Source organism: Cervus elaphus, chromosome 1 (genome assembly GCF_910594005.1).
Source record: "Cervus elaphus chromosome 1, mCerEla1.1, whole genome shotgun sequence".
In the NCBI taxonomy this organism is placed as follows: domain Eukaryota; kingdom Metazoa; phylum Chordata; class Mammalia; order Artiodactyla; family Cervidae; genus Cervus; species Cervus elaphus.
The window spans coordinates 44,130,084-44,141,060 of NC_057815.1; the positions used below are offsets into that span (position 1 = coordinate 44,130,084).

The window sequence follows — 10,977 nt, forward strand, 5'->3', positions numbered from 1 at the left end:
CCTCCCATTTAATTAACTCTGATTTATCTGCCAGGTCCTAGGTTGGGCCTTGGGTCCCTCAGGAAACCCTCCTCACTGCTCCAGACTGGATTGGTTGTGCCGGTTCTCCACAGCATCCCACCTCCCCCTCTGACTCAGTGGCCTTGGTGATTTGCTTAACATCCATTCTCCCACCAGCCCACAGGTTCATGAGACGTCCCCCGTGCCTTCCCCAGCAGTGAGCACAGTGACCGCCGTGGAAAGAAGGGATGAGGGGGCACGTGCACACAAGCAAGTCCCCGGCCCCCCGTTATCTGCCTGGTGGGGCTCACTGCAGACTCTCTTCTCCCGGCCTCTGCTGTCTCCAGCCTCCGGCTCCTCCTGTGCTAGGACTCCTCCAGTTACAGCTGTCTCACCTAGTCTTCTCTGGTCTCTGGAAGTGCCAGGTCCTGGCTCTGGCCCCAAGCCCACCTCCTCTTTGGCTTTTGGGTGAAATGGCTGTTTCAGGTCCAGGAACCCCAGCCTCTCTGACCTTCTCCTCTGGGGCAAGCTGTGTCCTGCCCTCCCTCTGGAGATCTGGAACCCCCCTAGGCCCCAAGCTTCCATTTACCCTCAGGAGAAAGCCCAGAGCTCACATGGCCCATGGCTAGCTCTTCAGACACCGATCTGGGGTCACAGACTCATCTCAGACATCACCAGCATAGATCAAACAATGAGGCATACTTGTGATTCAATTGCTGCTCCATCCTTCTGTCTCCAGTGGCCTGAAATGAGACCCACATCCAGCAGGATTTTAGGGAGGTTTGGGGCATTTTGCCACAGGATGGTGGTGTAATGACTGGAGTCCTCGCTGCCAGTGGCCAGCTGTCCAGTGGTGGACATTAGTATCCTTTCTCTGGGAACCCGAGAGCATTTCTGTGACATTATTTGCATAGATTTGCATATCCAATGCTGTCATCTATCCCAGGGTCTGCAACCTCTGGCTGGGGAGGCAAGTTGGCCGGCAGCTGGTTTTCTTTGGCAGGCTGCCTGGCGGTGCCCCCACCCCAGCCATCCTGGCCATGGATACTGCATCCTCCTGCCCCCACACGCCTCTCAGAGCTAAGGCTCTGCTTCTTGTTCATCAACCTTCAGCCAGACAATGCTGCTTCTCAACGGCACAGCAGCTTCTCAGGGCCAGGTAGGCAGTTAATCTTGCTCCCACCCCAAGTGAAAAAGACTTGGGAATCGGGCATTTGCTCATTCATTTATTCAATCATTTGATCAAGCAGTTACTAAACACCAGGGGCTGTGCTAAGGATTGGGGATATAGAGAAAGTGGTGGGGGAAAGATGCTAGGTCCCTCACTCAGTGTACCTGGGGATCCCAATAACCTAGAGATGCTTCTTACCATTGTCCTTCTTCGGTGTCAACCATCCCCCATACTGGACCTGAAGTTTCAGCTCTTGACCATTCTGTGGCTCCAGCTTTGGCACCCCCACCCCCACGCCTGACTACCCACTGTTGGTGACACCCTGGACCTCTCCCATCGGTGTGTGGGCGCTTTCTCTTTGAGGGACAATAGGCGTGAAGCTGCAGGTCACACTGTGATAGGCTTCCTGGGTCTGGCCCTTGCACCTCCTTGGACCTGAAAGTGGCTTCTCACTCCAGTAGGGCTGGTTGAGGTCTTTCTCTTTACTGACTTCTGATCCAAAAATATGAAAGGCAGAGAGGGACAGTAAGGAGCAAAAAAAAAAAAGACAGCTGGGTTACAGGGAGGAAACACAGGGTTCGTGCTGGGAAAGCCAAGTTCCAAACTGGGTCTATCATGAGGGACTTCTGGGGGACTCTGGTCATGAGCCAACCTCTGGGCAGGGTTGTCTTTTGACCAATTCCCAAGAGGTTAAGAGTCTAGACAACAGTCCAAAGGCTTAAATAGGCAAGGGTAGCCTCCCTGTCCCAGTTCTACAAAGGTAGAGACCATCAATAGCTTTCCCCCCAGTGGTCCTTCCTCCTCTGTTCCCTGTTTCTGTTGGTTGCCTCTGAGTTCTCCCATTCCTCTGGGCTGAAAGTCTCCCTCTTCTAGGACACTGCTCCCTGTCCCCGTACGGCAGCCCAAGTCCAAGAAGGCACCACGTTGGGTGCCGTCTGCTATACTACTGTATTGGAATGACCTCTCACTGGCACCATACTGCAGCCTCTTACCAGTCCTTTGATCCAACTTATTCACAGCCACATTAAAATTCCTAAAACAAAATTCAATCAGCCCCTCATCATTCCAGAGCTTTTAGTGCTACCCTAAGACTCATAGAATGAAGTCACTTTTTGCTCGAATGTCATAGTTGTTTTGTTTTTTGGCAGTGCTCAGCACAGTACCCATTGAAGGGAATAAAAATGAAGGCTAACATTTTTGTATAATTACTATGTGTCACACAGCATTTTAAGTGTTTTATATGTATTGTTTAATCTATTCAGCAGCTCTAGGAGGAAGCTACTATTGTTACATATTACGAATTAGTCAACTAAGGCACAAAGTGATTAAGGAGCTTGCCCAAAGTCCCAGAGTTGGTGAACGGTGAAGCTGAGACTTGAACTCTTGTATTCTGATCCCAGAGCCCACACTTGCAGACACCAGGCAGAAATATACTCCTAGATGTAGAGCTAATAAATGTTGTAGAGATCAGTACATGGATTTAGGAACCAATGAATGAAGAAATGAGTGAATGAATGAAGTTACTCCATGCGCCATACAAATGTACTGCGCGCATAACTTCAGTCTTGTCCAACTCTTTGCAACCCTATGGACCATAGCCCTCCAGGCTCCTCTGTCCCTTGGATTCTCCAGGCAAGAATACTAGAGTGGGTTGCCATGCCCTTCTCCAGGGGAACTTCCTGACCCAGGGATCGAACCCATGTCTCCTGAAGTTTCTGCACTGCAAGCAGATTCTTTATCTCTGAGCCGCTGGGGAAGCCCTCATATGTACTGATGTCTTCTAAAATAGTTTTATTCTGACACCTGAAACTAATGTAATACTGTTAAATGGATTATGCTTAAATTTTAAAAAATCACAAAGTAATTTGAGTCTGCCTTCTTCTGAGTAGGGACAGTATAGCATGATGGTGAAGAACATGAACGGTGGAACCAGGCAGACCCGGGTTTGAATCCTGGTGTTACCATGTATTGGTTATGTGGGTTTGGGCAAATTACGGAAGCTCTACAAGCCTCCATTCAACATCTGAAAATGGAAATAATAATAGCACTTATTGTGGAGAAGTGAAATGAAATCATGTACACATAGCACATCACACTGGGTTTGGCACATAGAGGGACTCAATTCCCCCTGCTCCTGTGGACGGTCTGAGCAGGAAGGTTGAAGTGAGCAAAAATTATTTGTTCTCTGTTGTTTTCTGCAGGCATGATGGTGGTAAGCAGTGATGGGTAGATAAGCCCTAACTGTAGGAGGGGAGTGACCCTTGAGGTCTAGGGTAGGGTTCCTGCTCTGAAGGGGGTCAGTGAACAGTAGAGGGGAAGCACCCAGCATCCCTATGCTCCTTACACAAAGAGGGTCCTGCAAAGGCAGCTTCCCTCCTGCTCCTGTTTCATGTGAAACACCATGAGAATTGATGGAGTCATTTTTTTAAACCGGAGAGCACCATGAACACATTTGTAATATTTTTCTTCTGTGCCACTGGTAGTATTTTTTTTTTTTTCTTTCAGTTTCTCAACTGTTTAGCAAACACAGACTATCTTTCCCCAAATGTAATTTAGTGGATGGATACATTTTAAAATGTTCTGCTCTGGTCAAATCCGTAATGGCTATTTTTCTCTATTGATAACTTCTCTTTTCAGTGGGTCATTGCCAAAAAAAATGCACCTGGAGGCCAGAATTGTCTCAAATAGCAAGTCCAAGACAAGCATTCCAGCTTGAATCCTCTTCTCCCAGGTGGTAAGCTGCCTGGCTCTGACTTTATTTTTTTGGCCGTGCCACTGGGCTTGCAGGATCTTAGTTACCTGACCAGGGATCAAATCCATGCCCTTGGCAGTGAGAGCTTGGAGTCCTAACCACTGAACCATCATGGAATTCCTGTAAGCTGCCTAGGAACAAAGACTGGATCTTATTCATCTTTTATCTCCAAGGCGTGGCAGGGGGTCTGGCACAGGTGGGACCCATGGGGACGGCATCAGGGGATCTGCTTCTGGAGCCCTACCACACACTGTGTGAACTTGGGGAAGCTATTACATGCCTTTTAGCTCAGTTTTCCCATCTGTGAAATGGGAATAATCTCAGTAACTTATTTTCTAGGGTTAGTGTGATAACTTCTACCTCCCTTCTTCTCTCCTTCCTCATTTTCTTCTCAACTTGGGGCCAAACAGTATTTTTGGTAGTACAAATCCCACATGTTCATATAACACTCTGTAGTCCCTAAGCCTCTCTCAAATATTCTATCTCAGTTTTTTTCTAAAAGAAGTAATTATTAGCATTCCCATCTTTCAGAGGGCTTCCCTGGTGGCTCAGATGGTAAAGAATCTGCCTGCAATGCAGGAGATGCAGGTTTGATCATTGGTTCAGGAAGATTCCCTGGAGAAGGGAAAGGCTACCCACTCCAGTATTCTTGCCTGGAGAAGTCCATGGACAGAGGAGCCTGGAGAGCTACAGTCCATGGGGTCTCAAAGAGTTGGACATGACTGAGTGACTTTCGTCCATTTTTCAGATGATGAATCTGAGCTTTAAGATTTGGCCAGGACCATAGAGTAAGGACTGAACCAGGTTTTCTGACACTAAATCTAGATTCCTTTGGATGAAAAGAACCCAGGCAGTAGTTCCAAAATAAATGACATTTACTCAAGTTGGGTCTAATATGGCTCTCAGATAGCCTGTCACTTCAGACATGGAGAAGTTGGTCAAAACGGGTGTTTGACATGGAGGGAAGCAAACAGTCAGGGAAGAGGCTGGATTTTCCCTTTTCCCTCAGGCGTCTTTTGGCAGTGGGGATGGCAGGCAGCCGGTGAAGGGGGCTCAGTTTGATGTCCATCAAGAAAGAGCATCTCACCATCAGTCCCCTTAACAATTCTGAGGATACTTTTATCGCTGGGCTTCCCTGGTAGCTCAGCGGTAAAGAATCCACCTGCCAATGCAGGAGACAAGGCTTCAGTCCCTGATCTGGGGGGATCCCACGTGCTGTGGAGCAACTAGAGCCGTGTACCACGACAACTGAGCTTGTGCTCTGGAGCCCAGAAGCCACAACTACTGAGCCCACATGCCACAAATAACATAGCCCAAGTGCCCTGGAGTCGGAGCAACAAGAGAAGCCACTGCAGTGAGAAGCCTGCACACGGCAACTAGAAAACAGCCTCCACTCTCTGCAACTGGGGGGAAAAAAGCCCACGCAGCAGCAAAGACCCAGCACAACCAAAAATAAATACATAAATAAGTAATTATAAAAAAAGAAAGAGCTGTGGGTACGTCTGCGAGGGACCACTGTGAATCTACCGCCTCCGGGTTCTGAGTCCCGAGACAAATCAGCGAAGGAAGGGGTTACTCCCCGAGGGATTTCTTTGTGCCTCTCAACATCTCAACCACTTTCCAAGGAGATAAGATGCTGGCTGATTATTTTCCCCCAATTTCAAGATGGATAAACTGAGACTCCAACTGTTGAAGATCACACAGCTAATAAGTAATGGCACTTATTACTTCTTAGCTGTGGAGAGACACCAGGGAAGCCCAGTAACTAATGGCAGTGAGATTCAAAAGCATAGCTGTCTCATTTCAAAGTCCATTTTCATTTCAGCCAAATGAAGTGGCGTTGGGGACAGCAGGAGACAGAAGGCTGGGGGAAAGGAAGTTAGGAGTGGAAAGAAGGAGACCCTGAGCAAAATGCCAATGAGGGAACCAAGGCAGAAAACCATCTCCACGGTGAGACAAAAGGCCACTCTCTTCTGATTTATTCTAGCCTACGTGCTTCTTATTGCAACAGCTGGTCTTCAATGACGCCTGCCAGCATTTATCACCTTGTGTGGCCCCTTCCCATGAATCTGAGCTAGCCCCATAATTTGCTTTGATCAATGAATTGTAGTGGATGTGATGCCATGTGACTTCTGGAGAATGAGCAACCTTGCCAATTTCTCTGGGCCTCTTGGAGTGCTCACTCTTGGGGAAGCTGGCCATCATGTACGTGTTCTGAGCACCCCAAGACGGCCATGCTGTGAGGAAGCCCAAGCTCACTCCCTGGAGAAGGCCAGTCAGTCCCCAGCTGTGCCAGTCATCCTGACTGAGGCACTAGACAGGTGAGTGAAGAAACCATCTGGGAGGGCCAGCCCCATCCAGCCTTCGGATGACTCTGGCCCTAGCCTCCATCTGACAGTAACTGGGTGAGAGGCCCTAACAGGCACCATCCAGCTAAGCCTGGTCAACACACGCAACTATGAAAGGCAATAAAAAATTGTTCTAAGCCACGAAATTGTTATCTGGTGAGAGGTGATACACACTGGTGATAAATCTCCATGAATCTGGACATCTCTTTCAACCCGCAGAAGTCCAAGGCTACTCTGGGCCTGGTGTGTCTGCATGGCCACCCCACATTTCTCAGCTGGACATGGTCCTCCGCACCTGGAGAGCCAGCTCCCAGCCAGAGGTCCTGAGTTTGTCTCCTGGTTTGTCCACACCAGTTGCGTGGCTTTAGACAGGTCAGTGCTCTCTCTAAGCCTTATTGTTCTTGTCCACCCAATGAGGCGGTAGAGTTGAAAGCATTAACGCCTCTTCCACTTCTCTGACTCATGAAATCACACTCTGCCTGAGAACTGGGCTTGGCGCCACCGAGAAGTGCCCTATCTCACTCTAGCAGGAAGAAGACCATCCTGGCTGTTCCTGGGCTTTAGCAGGGGCTCCGTAGGTGCCAGATATCTCCGGTCACCCAGCGGGTCTGTGAAGGGCTGTGCGTGCAGGGTGGGTCCCCAGGTTTCCAGTCCTCTGCTGCCTCTTTAGCTGGTGTCCAGCACTGAAGAGGGAGCACCAGCTCTAAGGCCCAGGTCACCCTGGACTCCTAGCTCTACCTGAGCAGGGAAGTCCCTGCCTGCAAGGAAGAAGGGAGCTCCTGAGAGAAGCAAGCTTCTGCGATGGCTGTGAAACGTCTGGTGACAATATTTTGCATCTAAAAATACACACAGCCAAGAACCAGTTAATTACAGCCTCTGGAGTCATTCATAACTCAGCATTTCCCTGTTATACCTGCTGTCTCTGCCTGTGTCCCCAGCAGCCACAAAGGAGGGCGTTTGTAGGTGGAAACCCAGTCCAGAGGGTCCAGGGTGAGACCTCGCCCTTGCAGCCCTCTGTCCTGGGAGCCCGCCTGCTGCCTGGTGTGGAGCTGGCACTCTTGCATGAACTGTAGGAGGATCTCGAATCAGCTGATACCCGCCCCCATCCATGCACAGACGGGTGCCCTTGGCCACTTGCCCCTCAGGGATCCCTTCAGACTTACTGCTGCTGCTGCTTAGTCACTTCAGTCGTGTCTGACTCTGTGCGACCCCATAGACGGCAGCCCACCAGGCTCCCCCGTCCCTGGAATTCTCCAGGTAAGAACACTGGAGTGGGTTGCCATTTCCTTCTCCAGTGCATGAAAGTGAAAAGTGAAAGTGAAGCCGCCCAGTCCTGTCCGACTCTTAGTGACCCCATGGACTGCAGCCTAGCAGGCTCCTCCGTCCATGGGATTTTCCAGGCAAGAGTACTGGAGTGGGGTGCCATCGCCTTCTCCTTCAGACTTGCTAGGACCCTCCAAAGTTCAAGGGTGCAGGTGTCAAATCATGGTGGATATGTAGTCAGAAGAGAGGCTCAGGGCCAGGCATGTGATTCTGGGAGAGCTTCTTTCCTGGGAATGTGCAAGCTCCAGAGGCTCTGGTCAGGACCTCTGCTGGTCTAGAACAGGACCTAAGCAGGCACTGTGACCTTACTCCTCCTTGCTTTGCATCCCTCCTCTTTCCAGGGCCTCTCATGTGATATGAATCTCTTCTACCAGGACAAAGACTGTGATTTCAAGCTGCAGGGAGGTCTGAATGATCTGAGGGCCCCCCTGGCCCAGGCCTACTGTGCCCCCTTTCCTGCCTGAGCACTCACAGTGGATGAGTGTCCTAGTAAAACTGGGAGAAGAAACTCAGCACAGGGGAATGTCTCCACCCCGCTCCAGGAGAAGGGACTTTTTCTGCCCCCCCCCCACTTTTTTTTTTGTTTTGCTATACAATAGGTCCTTGTTGGTTATCCACTTGAAATATAGCAGTGTGTACATGACCTTCCCAAAGTCCCTAACTATTCTTTCCCCTCCCAGCAACCATAAAGTTCATTTTCTAAGTTTGTGAGTCTCTTTCTGTTGAAGTCAGTGAGACAGAGAGGGAGAAATATCATACGACATCCCTTATATGTAGAATCTAAAAAGAAACAATACAAAAGACTTTTTTTTTTTAAATCAAGGAGGCATTTTGAAAGTACAAGTCCTAACAGTTGGATAGTATATTTCACTTGGCAAAATGCTGTCACATACATAGTGCTGTGTGGTTCCCATATTAATTAGAGGAAGTAGTATTTATTATTAGGTCCACTCTGTAGATAATTAAACTGAGATTTAGAGATGCAAAGTCATTTTCCCCAGGTTACCCAAGTAATGACTAGCCTTGAACTCAGAGCTCAACCTCGAGTCCAGGAATCTTCCTGGCTGGTCAACAGGCCCGGCCACTGCCTCTCAAGCCCACCTTTGAAGCTTGAACAGCGGTCCTGCAGGGGTCCCCAATGGTAGAAAATGCCATTGCTACTCCCCCAACACAGCCCTGAATTCAACCTAAATCCAACCCTGTCTGCCTTCTGAAATACATTTTAACCTCACTCTGAATCTGAATTCATTAGCCTTCGACCTACAGGAAATAAGTCAGGGCCTAGGAGAAAGCACACAATGAGAGAATAAGCAGGGAGTGAAAAATAGCAGTTTTCCAGGCCAGAGGCCACCTACTTGCTGGTCAGCACCTCCTGGACCAGGTCGACGGGGGCTCTGAGGGGTCAAGAGAGCACTGGGATAGTGACTCTCCAAGCCCAGGTCCCAAACTAGAGCTGACTTTGTCCTCACATCTGTCTCCACCCTGCCCCCAGGAGAGCAGTAGGGACTCAGAAATAGCATGTTCACGCCTTCTCCCTAATTACCACCCAGTGTGATGGAACACCTTGACATTCTTTAGCGAAAGTTCAACTTGGTGGCAAGTCAGGGCGCTGCATGAAGAATGAGGTTTACATGGAATCCCAGAATCACAGAAATTAGAGATGAAAAAGGACGCTGAGGTCAGAGGCAGCTGGTCCTCAGGGGCTGCACGTTGGTTCTTCTTGGTAATAGACTCCCCCTTATTCCTGCAGCCCAGGCGACTGCCTCCCTGAAGACCACTCTCCGCTGTTTCCAGAGAAGATATTGTTTATAGAAATGAGAGGTCTGAGCTGATCCCTGCGTGATTTGCTTTGAAATTTATTTATCATTCACAAGCTGGCAAAGATGGGAAAGCCAAGGATTTAAAGTCACTTGTAGGGCAGTGTGCCTGAGCGGAGAGGGGAGGAAGCTGGAACACTCGAGCTGGGGCAGCCTGGCATGGTGTATCTGACCCCTTGCTTGCAGTGTAACCTTTCAAAATTTTGACCCCTCAGAGCCTCAGTTTCCCTCATTTGTAAAATGGGAGTTAATGATGCCTACGTAGAGCGTTGTTGGAAGATTAGGGGAGTTGATGTGCAAAGAGCATCTCACTTTGTGGCTGGCCCATCAATGACTCCACAAATCATTGTCATCATTACTCTTCCCTCTCCAGACCCATCTCCCTGTTTGTTAAACAGGGCTAAACAGATTTCTCAGACACTGGGTTTCCTCCACTCAGCATTTCACCAAGATTTGCAAGCCCCTTCTACGTGTCACGTCACAGGTAACAGTGACAGGGACAGGTTCTCTGACTTCAGTGAGCTCAGTGTCTTTAGGAGTTTCCTGGAGGAAGGGTGCTAAGATGCTAACGATGATTTGGTATTTCTCCTGCACAGGTTGTGACCCTGTGTCTCACTGGGGACATAAGAGCAGTCACAGAAACAGGATGGCATTTCAGCGAAGAGGGGGAACTTGTCCCCCAGTACAAGGGGTAGTACTGCTTCTCCCCTTCCAGGGGCAAGACCCCAGAGCCGTCTCAACTCACCTGGTTCCCCGAGGGCCCAAGGTCAGCGTATCTGCTGGCTACACCTGGGCTGGTATTGGCCTGGGGAGAGGCTTTTACATACACACACACCCCCCTTCTAATAGTATCTGATCAGCCACTCCTAACCACAGTCACGGTTCCTACACATGGCAGATGCTCAGGCCACACCTACAAGAGTGAAGTCAGGACGCCTGGGGGTGGGAGCCACACAGTAGAATTATTTTCACAGCCCCAGGTTGAAACCCAGAGCTCTAAGCACCTCTGGGTGCCAGAGGAAAGAGCACCTGACCTCTGCTCTTCACTGCTTCTTTGGTATCCCTGGACAGCCTGAGTTTCTTGTCCGGACAAAAAGGGTACTCATGCCTGCCTCACCTGGCTGCAGTCAAGGTGCCCGAGCCTTCGTGAGAGCCTTTGGATTGGCCTCTGCCCAGGTGAGTGGTCTTGGTCCTGGGACCTACCTCCTGGCAAAGCCTGGCTGGGGAAGAGACAGGGGTGTATGAATGTTTCCATGGGGGCAAAGCTGAGCGCCGAGCACACCGCAGTTTGCTTGCTGAGGAAGCGCCAGGAGGATCACCTTGGTGAATGTGCCATGCAGACCCCCCCATGTTTCACCCTGCCAGTCGTCCTGAGGTGAACCGTTAGCCCGGCGCCTCCCCCAGCCACCCCCCCTTGTCCTTTCTCTCCTTCTCCCTGGGCTGGAGTCCTGCTATCTCTAGATGCTGCCTTGCCAGTGCCTTCTGCCTGACAAACATTTGGTGCCGGCAGGTGTCAAGGTTTGAAAGGGGCCTATATTAATCACAGAGAGATATACATCTGACAAG

At 49.8% G+C, this 10,977-nt stretch overlaps 1 long non-coding RNA gene across 1 annotated transcript; it reads right to left on the reverse strand.

The window, feature by feature from the left end:
• Positions 1–654: 654 nt before the first annotated feature.
• Positions 655–10,124, reverse strand: LOC122687448. The gene is made up of 3 exons (XR_006339228.1): positions 10,110–10,124; positions 4,284–4,293; positions 655–743 (listed from the first exon to the last, which is right to left on the reverse strand). It is a non-coding gene; the product is annotated as an uncharacterized LOC122687448 (long non-coding RNA).
• Positions 10,125–10,977: the final 853 nt, after the last annotated feature.